The 11,665-nt window shown below is 42.7% G+C and overlaps 1 non-coding gene and 1 pseudogene across 1 annotated transcript; both read left to right on the forward strand.

Moving 5' to 3' along the window:
- Positions 1-705: 705 nt before the first annotated feature.
- On the forward strand, positions 706-808 carry LOC119273792. Its single transcript, XR_005134983.1, has one exon. It is a non-coding gene; the product is annotated as a U6 spliceosomal RNA (small nuclear RNA).
- Positions 809-3,487: 2,679 nt separating this feature from the next.
- Positions 3,488-5,852, forward strand: LOC119271273 (annotated as a pseudogene).
- The last annotated feature ends 5,813 nt before the right edge of the window (positions 5,853-11,665 follow it).

The following is an 11,665-nucleotide window of genomic DNA, read 5'->3' on the forward strand; positions in this document are numbered from 1 at the left end:
GATATGACTTGCCCTATGTACTATATATACTTGTGCATATGCACCTATCAATATATTGAGAGTTGCATCCTATTTCTCTACACTTTCTGCATCAAAAGCTCCGTTTGGTACACTGACAGGGCCGATAGTTTCGCATATATTCGTAGGGATATATATTTGGGCAGCATCAGGCAAGCTTTCTGCATCAACGTCTGCATCTTTTTTTTGATCTAATAAACGGCTGCATCTGTTTGTGCAACATCTTGCCGAACTGGTGATATAATCAGAAATTCCAAACTCTGCATGAGGTGCTCTCTGTAGAAAGCTAACAGATTTGGAGAACTAACAGGACGGCCCATTACTCTCCTCCAGTAATTTGGGCCGCATAAGGAGTCCCAACGTACTCACGGCCCGCCACTCCGAAATGGGGGATCCGCTGGCTTCCGGCTGGTGGGGAGAAAAACGCTACGTTCCTTTAGGGGGTGTTTGGTTAAGGGATTTTTTAGTTTTAGAGACTAGAAAAGTTCCTAAAAAGTCTCTAGAAATCAAACGGGAGGGACTTTTTTTACAGGGACTAGAAAAAGACTCTATTGAAGAGTCTTTTTTGATTGGTCCCTGAGATTAGAAAAAGTCCTAGGACTTCTGAAGCAAACACCCCCTTAGTCCCACATCGCCCAGCGATAGAGAGAACGACCAGTTTATAAGCCCGCTCGCTGCAGCAGAGTTGTCCCTTCGGGGACATCTGATAAAATTGAAACGATACAGAGAAGATTAGCATGGCCCCTGCGTAAGGATGACACACACAAATCGAGAAATGGTTCAATTTTTTTTGGGATTTTCTGCGCTGGTCCCTGGAACCTTCTTTTTTAGACCCTCACGTGTAACACACATTGTACAGATAGTTTCTTATAGGTCCATGGGGCCTTATTTTAGCACTTGCGTGTACTGATATTTTACATAAAGTTCTTTGTATTTTCATTTCCATCGGGGTAAGATCCTTACATGCTATATAGTATCTCAGTGACTATATAACTTTCTTTTTGCGGACTGTATATACAAATGAGAATAGATGCAGAGATGAAACAATAATAAAAAGATGATGCAAAATAACATCTGTTTATAATTTTAAAATTAACACTTTGTTTTCTTTGCAAATATAAAATTGTAACTTTCGTGTCAGAATCCATGGGATGGGATAGAAAACAAAATATACTGATAAGTGTTCCTGTTACTTTCCTGTAAAATCGTAATATAAAATTGTACCTCTTACAAATGACGTATATGGCCCTATTTTTTGTGGGGATATGTATCATTTTTTAGTGGATACGTGTCAGTGTATTTTACATTTTTGAGTAGTGGATATGTATCAGTCTATTAATTAGTAGTGCTTCTGTTTGACAGATATGTCCTTGTGAAGTCGGATAAGGAAAAAAATCAAAAAGAAAAGCAATTAATGGATGACACTCATTTAATCCAGATTTCTGGGAATACATGGTGCTCGTTTTTATTAAGATTTCTCCTTTTTGACAGTTCATATGTTTTTCGTCGCTTTTAACAGATATGAAGAAGAAACATTTCCTTGCTTTCATTAGCTCGTTTTTTTTCTCTTACCTCCAATATTTGTTGTTGTCCTCGCATTTTTTTTAGTTTTTGTCCTACCTTTTTGACAGTAAATGTATTGCTGGATTTTTCATTTTTCTGGTGAAATGATCCTCTTGGCTGAGGTGTTTTTGACTCTCTATTAACCCCACTATTTTTCTTGGAGAGAAGGCCACTATATTTGTTTCCATCATGAATGGTCCATCCTAAAAGAACAAGGAGTAGTAGATCAAAGTTGCCCCCACCCGCACCCCCCAAAAAAAAACTTAGGTAAGGATACATAAGGATCGATTACGTAAAAGTTAGGGCATCTCCAAAAAAAGAAATGATGTATTCTATCAAAAATGAATTGATGGCATTGGTGCTACCCTTTAAGAATATGAGAAATATATTTTATAAAATTTACACACAATTTATCCATAAATTATGCTTTATTATAATATACAAGAATACACATATAGTAATAAACAAAATTCATTTTTTTCTAAAAAATAAATTTAGTGCCATTGGCATTACCCTTAAAAAGTAAAAAAAATGAAGTCTTCTAGAAAGTGACAACAGTATTACCTTTTAAGAAAAAAACAAAAACAAAAAACTCACATGCAACTTTGCACTAAAATTGCACCTTTTGTAATATGCAGATAAACATATAATGCTGCAATTTTCGAAATCAAGTATGCACACATATTGATTGTGTAGTACTTATCTGTGTACATTTACACTCACCCAACATAAAGAAAATAACCATAAAGAATAAAAAGAAAAACCGCCCAAAAACAGGACAAGTTCAAGTCCAATAGGAAAATTGACTAACCCTAGACAATATTGGCACGGGCAGTGGCTCCAGGCGGCGTGGTGGCGGGAGGTTGCGCAGAGGGGCTTGGCCGACAAATCTGCTCCACCACGGCCAGTTACACGACGACAACTGTCGGCGGGGAGCTGCATCCAGGGTGGTAGGGCTTATGGATCTAGCAATGTTGCGTCGTCGCTGCAGCTGCACGGACCAGGCCTAATCACGTGCTTGATGGAGTTGCTCCGGAGTGAGGTCTATAAATGATGGCTTGAGGCAGAGGAAATGGATGTGTAGCATCGACAATGATTTTTCTAGCCTGGTTGGTAATCTCATATAGTGAGACGCTAGTGGCCACGATTATAACAACCCGGGAGTAATACCATAGATATATTAGCCTATTATATTGTTTTGTGCATCATGTCCATCTCATAAACATTGCATCATCATATTGTATTAATTAAATAATTATTTTAGATATTATATTTTGCTATTTTGTTAAATGATAAGTAGATAAACACCTTCTTTTTCAATCTTCTGCATCAAGACTCACCCAAAACTTAGAACACACTCTTTTTATGATATTAGCAGGATTGTCCTGCTTCTTAATCAATTCTTAATCAAACCAAGAAAAGACCAGTGATGGCAGCCGATGATTTGCAGGGAAGAACCTCAACGCCGTCGATGGCGGCGAGAGGAACCAAACTCTAGCGAGAGGACGCATCTTCCTTCTACTACAGTCTATACAGGAGATTCCCCGCCAGAGCCTGCAATATGTGGCATTGAACGATGACTATAGTGCAGGCTCTTGTAGCGCTGGCCATCTGCTTCCTCTTCTACAAAAAAAAAAAGCATTCTGGCGTCGATCACTGCATTTTTTTTCTCTAAGGATGGCCAGCCCTACAAGAGCTTGCACTTTTTTCTTTAAGGAAATAAGGCATTCTGGTGTGACTGGAATAAATATTCTCTTTGTCTGGTTATATTTGTCGAAGAAATAGATGTATCTAGATGTATCCATTCATTTTTATCCAATTTTCATAAAAGTATTTTCGTACAGAGGGAGTAGGTTTTAAGGCCCACTCGTTGGTAGTGGGCTCGCGGTGCGTCAGTGCACGCTTTTGTAGCGCTGGCCATCCTCTTCCTCTTCTAGAAAAAAAAGGTTGGATCGGTCGATCGACGCGGCGCGGGGATTGCTACGACGACGTCAGGCACCACCGCCGGATTCCCCGCGCCGACGAGATCGATGCTGCCAGGTTCCCATGAAAATCTGTTACAGCGACGACGACGAGGAGATCGATCTGAAGTCGCCGTCGGAGATCGTAGCCCTCCACGCCGCGTGCCGCGACCGCATCACCGAGTACGACCCCAAGAAGAGAGCCCGCGTCCTCACCCGCTTCTGCGGCGTCAACCTCGCCGGCTTCGACCTCGACAGAGAGTGTCAGTATCTCCATTACTTACCAATTTACAACCATTTTAGTTTAAATTTCTCCTGAAATGGTTCTCCTGATCTGGGGTGTATGTCTTTTGCCCCTGATTTTGCTTTGCTTGCAGCCAAGGTTGGCCTCGGGCCGCTGCTTGAGGATGTAACGCCGCAGCTGTGGGAGCTCCGGGCGGGGACGTCGTACAATGTCGTTTCCGTCAGGGTAATCGAATCCGATAGGGGCTACCCGGTCAGTGTGTTCGGTACCGTAGCATCGACTACAGATGCGTCTATCTGTTCAGACGCGAGAGAGAAGATCCCCAGATCATCAGCTCCAAGGTAATTGTGTGCACTAAACTAGTTCGCCCCTTTGTCTCCTCCCAAACTATTTAGACTGACTAAAACACGGACAGCTGCGTACTTTAGCTAAATTAAGCTTGCTACTAGTTATTTTGTTTTTTTAGCTGCAAATACCATGATTAATTTCATATTGGTACACTTCAGTTTCTCAAAGAAATATAAGATCATAAATGATCTTATGTTTCTTTACAGAGGGAGTATTATTTAATCTGTTCGAAGTAAGTGCTCTAAGGATGGGTGTTATTGCCAAAACCATACAACTTCATCATATTATTTTGGTGCTACGTTTGTTTACATTTTGTTTCTCAGTAGCAGCCCTCTTTGAGACCTGGTTGTTTATTCTGTCTATGGAATGTGGTACGGCCAGTTGTTTATTATGTCATGGCGTCATGCTGTAAAATGCCTTTTATATACTGGAAATAAAAGAAACTATGTTGGAACAAATAGTTTGTCCATCTGAATGTACTACTATGCAAGCCACAAATATCTGGTTGCTGGTAGCAATTTATGGGCACTAAAGGAGTGCGGCAACAGAATTACATGAGTGATCGATGCTCCCCAAGCTAGTTAAACAACATATTTTCAGACTGTTTGAATCTGTCCAACTTGTCAAGTGTGCTTTGCTTTTCATGTGCAGCTAGTTACATAGCTTGTTCAACTACGTAGACATGTTGTGACCCTTTTTTATAAATTACTTGCAGGAGGATATGTTAGCATTGACAGGCCCACGTCGAGGATTAGTAGCATTTGATAATATACATTTTGAGTTCAACCTGAAGGTGAAGGGTGATCCTGACGATGAAGACTTTAGCAAAGGCGTAATCGAGTCCCGCACCTTTGACACTGGACCCATAACTATGATGCTACGTAGTTGGCTCAATAGAGTGGAATTAGTATTTGCACCTGTTAAACATCCGGTGGCGGCTAGCCTCCAAATCAACATTCTTAATGGTCCGCCCTATGCCCCTTCCGTTGGCAAAGTATCTGCTGGGACTAGAAATGCCGAGACCCATATTATTCTATATGATGGTAGAGCAATGAGTTGCAGCGGGATATTAGTCGGAGATGATGCCTCCATTCCCTTGAGTCGTAATTTGATAGTTATCCCTATACCTACATGGGACGACGATGAAGAGTTTTTGGTCCATGTTTGTATTTTTGATAATGATGAGGATGAAGGCACTCATGTTACTCTACAGCACCCTGATGAAGAGCATGTTTGCACTCACGGTTCCTATGAGCTGAAAGTGAAGGTTACATGGACTGCCATCCTCACAAGACCGATGGGTGCCAAATATAACCCAAAGAGGAACCTCTCTTGGACCAAGCGTTACAGTTCGCTGAATTACAGTGGTTGATGATGGTGATTGTTGCCCCTTGTCTGTGTGACGTGGGAGGACTTGTCCCTGTAGCCAGGTAGCAGCCTCTTCCTCTCATCTTACCAAGTTGTAAGAGTTGTGCTCACTGAATGTTTGGTACTCCCTCCGTTCACTTTTATAAGGCTTTGTAGATGTTTCAGACATTATGCAAAACAGCTCAATTTCATTTGTCTGAAACGACTTATAAAAGTGAACAGAGGGAGTATTAGAATTGTGCTTGCTGGATGTTTGGTATTAGTGACATGAGTATCTTTCTTCTTGGAGGAAAATCCCGTTGTTTGCTGTAATTTGATGCGCTTGTTTGCTTCATATGCTAAGATCATTCAAAGGTAACAAAAAGGGGAGGCCATCAAAAGTCTCAAGTCATACTAGCATTATACTTGACTATAAGGAGGCTAATAAAAAGTCTCAAGTTATATTGTACTTAATTATAGAAAAGAGGCATAATTAAACATAATGAGTGAAGATTCATTCCGTCATATATCTGACAATGCTAACCTCAGCATCACTTCTTTTCCGAAGAACTTGCAGAAGACGCCCACTTCACTTTTTCAGGTTTGATATGGACAGTTCTCTTCAGAACTGCGAGCTTCGTCATCAGTTTGTTTTGTGCCACGGAGCCTGAAATGACATCCCACTGGTTGAACAGCTCATTGTGCTCCTTGGGTACCGGACTATCCAGTTCTTCATCGATGCTGGTCACCCATTTCGTCCAGAGCGCGAAGCGGGTTGCTTCGGAAATCGTTACAGTCGGGACAGACAGGAGGTCGGATTTCAGAACCTTGAGTCCCTTCTCACTGCGGTATAGCTCTCCAAGTTTTCCCAAGCTGGCGATGCAGTGGGTAAAAGCTGATTTACCCATGTTTATGTCAGAAAGAATGAAATAGTGGCATTGGTATTACCCTTTAAGATTTATTTAAAAAAATGCGCACAGAACTTTGCACTTAAATTGCACCTTTTGTAATATGCAAAGAATAAACATATAATAGTGCAATTTTCAAAATCTAGTATAATTTGCACACATACCGTATAGTACTTATGTGTATACATTTACACTCACCCAACATCAAGAAAATGCCCATAAAGACTAAAAGGAGAAATCACCTAAAAAGAGGAGAATTGCAAGTCCAATAGGGAAACCGACTAACCCCAAACAGGAGTGGCGCGGGCAGTGGCTCTAGGCGGCGTGGTGGCGGGAGGCTGTGCTGGAGGGGCTTAGCCGACGACAGCTGCCGGCGGCGGGCTGTGTTGGGGGTGGCAAGGCTTGTCGCCCAAATCTAGCTATGTTGTGCCGTCGTTGCGACCATACAGATCGGGCCTGATCCCATGCTTGGTGGCGTTGCTCCCGAGTGAGATCTACAAACGACGGCTTGAGGCAGAGGACATAGATGTGCGGCATCGTCGACAAAATTTCTAGCCTGGTTGGGAATCCCCTATAGTGACACTAGTGGTCACGATTGTAACAACCCTGGAGTAATACCATATATATATTAGCCTATTATATTGTTTGTGCATCATGTGCATATTATAAACATTCCATCATCATATTGTATTACCTAAATAATTAATTTAGATATCAGATTTCACTATTTTGTTAAATGATAAATAAATAAATAAACCCCTTGTCTTTTCAATCTTCTGCATCAAGACTCACCCAAAACTTATAACACACTCTTTTTATGATACTAGACAATTGCCCGTGCGTTGCAACGGGAGTATAAACATTCTAGTAGATTAGCTCCTGACTGCACGTCTTTTTTTGCAGGCAAATCAGAGAGCTTTATTCAGATAAGAGCATTCCCCGGACAATCAGCCAGAAGGTTGGTCACAAGGAAGCTAGGGGTCTCAGCCAACCAAGTTTCGGTCACATCCAAGGTGCATGCATGTTTTGCACAAAGATGAGTCGGCACGTTAGCTGCCCTGTTTACATGTTGTAGATCAAAAGAAGCGAAAAAACTAATAAGCTCTCCTATTTCTAATAAGATTGGAGCCACAATAGAACGGGAATTGTAGCGAGTTCTCCAGAGCGTCACCAGCTCCAGGCAGCCTACCTCCATTATGACGTGCAGGAAGCCTTGAAGTGTGGCCAAGCGAACTCCTTGCAGCGCAAAAGCCTCAATAATCAGGGGATCAGACACCCCTAAGTATGGTTTACTCCATGCTCCTAGGAACGCTGTATTCGAACGAGTGACACCACCTGCATCCCCTCGTCCATCAGCCAAGTTCAGCGCTCCGCCCGTGCTGATTTTAACAACACCCGCATCGGGTGGTCGCCATCCAAAACCTGGCAGAACCATAGCCGCCTTCCTAGGAAGTTGTAGCAAAGCTATTGCTTCTTTTGTTGCCCGAATGGTTGCAACAGGATCTCGTCCTGCCACTGAAGGAAATATGCCCTAGAGGCAATAATAAAGTTGTTATTTATATTTCCTTATATCATGATAAATGTTTATTATTCATGCTAGAATTGTATTAAACCAGAAACTTAGTACATGTGTGAATACATAGACAAACAGAGTGTCACCAGTATGCCTCTACTTGACTAGCTCGTTAATCAAAGATGGTTAAGTTTCCTAGCCATGGACAAGAGTTGTCATTTGATGAACGGGATCACATCATTAGAGAATGATGTGATTGACTTGACCCATCCGTTAGCTTAGCACTATGATCATTTAGTTTATTGCTATTGCTTTCTTCATAACTTATACATGTTCCTATGACTATGAGATTATGCAACCCCTGAATACCGGAGGAACACTTAGTGTGCTATCAAACGTCACAACGTAACTGGGTGATTATAAAGATGCTCTGCAGGTGTCTCCGATGGTGTTTGTTGAGTTGGCATAGATCGAGATTAGGATTTGTCACTCCGATTGTCGGAGAGGTATCTTTGGGCCCTCTCGGTAATGCACATCACTATAAGCCTTGCAAGCAATGTGACTAATGAGTTAGTTGCGGGATGATGCATTAAGGAACGAGTAAAGAGACTTGCCGGTAACGAGATTGAACTAGGTATTGAGATACCGACGATCGAATCTCGGGCAAGTAACATACTAATGACAAAGGGAACAATGTATGTTGTTATGCAGTTTGACCGATAAAGATCTTCGTAGAATATGTAAGAACCAATATGAGCATCCAGGTTCCGCTATTGGTTATTGACCGGAAGTGAGTCTCGGTCATGTCTACATAGTTCTCGAACCCATAGGGTCCGCACGCTTAATGTTCGATGACGATCGATATTACGAGTTTATGTGTTTTGATGCACCGAAGGTAGTTCGGAGTCCCGGATGTGATCACGGACATGACGAGGAGTCTCGAAATGGTCGAGACATAAATATCGATATATTGGAAGGCTATGTTTGGACATCGGAATGGTTCCGGACGAGTTCGGGAATTTACCGGAGTACCAGGGGGTTACCGGAACCCTCGGGGAGTCAATGGGCCTTATTGGGCCTTAGTGGGAGGAGGAGGAGGCCAGGTGGAGGGCGCCCCCACCCAAGCCCAATCCGAATTGGGTGGGGGGCCGGCCCCCCTTTCCTTCCCTCTCTCTCCCTCTTCCTTCTTCTCCTACTCCAACTAGGGAGGGGGGAAACCTACTCCTACTGGGAGTAGGACTCCCCCTTGGGCGCGCCATAGAGAGGGCCGGCCCTTCCCTCCTCCCCTCCTTTATATACGGGGAAGGGGGCACCCCATAGACACACAAGTTGATCTTTTAGACGTGTGCGGTGCCCCCCTCCACAGATTTCCACCTCGGTCATATCGTTGTAGTGCTTAGGCGAAGCCCTGCGTCGGTAACTACATCATCACCGTCATCACGCCGTCGTGCTGACGAAACTCTCTCTCGGCCTCAGCTGGATCAAGAGTACGAGGGACGTTATCGAGCTGAACGTGTGCAGATCGCGGAGGTGCCGTGCGTTCGGTACTTGGATCGGTTGGATCCGAAGACGTTCGACTACATCAACCGCGTGACTAAATGCTTCCGCTTTCGGTCTACGAGGGTACGTGGACACACTCTCCCCGCTCGTTGCTATGCATCATCTAGATGGATCTTGCGTGCATGTAGATTTTTTTTGAAATACTACGTTCCCCAACCGTGGCATCCGAGCCAGGTCTATGCGTAGATGTTATATGCACGAGTAGAACACAAAGGAGTTGTGGGCGTGAGTATATACATATTGCTTGCCGTCACTAGTTGATTCTTGATTCAGCGGTATTGTTGGATGAAGCGGCTCATACCGACATTACGCCTACGCTTATGTGAGACTGGTTCTACCGACGTGCTTCGCACACAAGTGGCTAGTGGGTGTCTGTTTCTTCAACTTTAGTTAAATCGGTTTCAATGAACAGGGTTCTTTCTGAAGATCAAAAAACAATCACTATTCTACGTTGTGGTTTTGATGCGTAGGTAAGAATGGTGCTTGCTAGAAGCCCGTAGCAGCCACGTAAAACTTGCAACAACAAAGTAGAGGACGTCTAACTTGTTTTTGCAGGGCATGTTGTGATGTGGTATGGTCAAGACATGATTATATAAATTGTTGTATGAGATGATCATGTTTTGTAACATAGTTATCGGCAACTGGTAGGAGCCATATGGTTGTCGCTTTATTGTATGAAATGCAATCGCCATGTAATTGCTTTACTTTATCACTAAGCAGTGGCGATAGTCGTGGAAGCAATAGTTGGCTAGACGATAATGATGCTTCGATGGAGATCAAGGTGTCAAGCCGGTGATGATGGTAATCATGACAGTACTTTGGAGATGGAGATCAAAAGGTACAAGATGATGATGGCCATATCATATTACTTATTTGATTGCATGTGATGTTTATCCTTTATGCATCTTATTTTTCTTAGTTCGGCGGTAGCATTATAAGATGATCTCTCACTAAATTTCAAGGTACAAGTGTTCTCCTTGAGTATGCACCGTTGCTATAGTTCGTCGTGCCGAGACACCATGTGATGATCGGGTGTGATAAGCTCTACGTTCACATATAACGGGTGCAAGCCAGTTTTGCACACGCAAAATACTCGGGTTAAACTTGACGAGCCTAGCATATGCAGATATGGCCTCGGAACGCTGAGACCGAAAGGTCGAGCGTGAATCATATAGTAGATATGATCAACATAGTGATGTTCACCCTTGAAAACTACTCCATCTCACGTGATGATCGGACATGGTTTAGTTGATATGGATCACGTGATCACTTAGACGATTAGAGGGATGTCTATATAAGTGGGAGTTCTTAAATAATATGATTAATTGAACTTTAATTTATAATGAACTTAGTACCTGATAGTATTTTGCATGTATGTGTTGTTGTAGATAAATGACCCGTTGTTCCGTTGAATTTTAACGTGTTCCTAGAGAAAACTATGTTGAAAGATGTTAGTAGCAATGATGCGGAGTAGCTCCATGATCTGAGGATTATCCTCATTGCTGCAGAGGAGAATTATGTCCTTGATGCACCGCTAGGTGATGGACCTTTTACAGGAGCAGATGCAGACGTTATGAACGTTTGACAAGCTTGGCATGATGACTACTTGATAGTTTAGTGCGCCATACTTTACGGCTTAGAACCGGGACTTCAAAAACGTTTTGAACGCCACGGAGCATATCAGATGTTCCAAGAGCTGAAATCGGTATTTCAGACTCATGCCCGTGTTAAGAGGTATGAGACCTTTTGAAAGTGCAACTATCCCTAGGTGGTTTTGGTAATTCATAACAAGATATAGCTCATTGAGCTAATGCTATTCCAAGATGATCATTTCAGGAAAGCTCAATGATTGGCATGGCATGGATGGTGAAAGTGGAACCCTCAAAATGCTAAGGACAAAGGATTGTCTCTAGCTCATATGCTCAAGACTCTTCATTTTACATTTTAGTGGTCCAAGATCACATTGAGTCCATATGAAAAGCCAATACTATCAAGGAGGGATGAGGTGTTGCTTAATGAGCCTCTTGCTTCATGTGCTTAATGATATGCTCCAAAATCCTCAGCTACTTTCCCATATCCACATTTGACCTAAACCCAAAGCCAAACTCGGCCCTACCGATTCTTTCAACCCGGCGCCACCGAGTTTCACTTGTCATAGCCATTGCCAAACCCTAAGCAAATCGGTTCTACCGATAGGGATCTC

This window comes from Triticum dicoccoides, chromosome 3A (genome assembly GCF_002162155.2).
Source record: "Triticum dicoccoides isolate Atlit2015 ecotype Zavitan chromosome 3A, WEW_v2.0, whole genome shotgun sequence".
NCBI lineage: Eukaryota > Viridiplantae > Streptophyta > Magnoliopsida > Poales > Poaceae > Triticum > Triticum dicoccoides.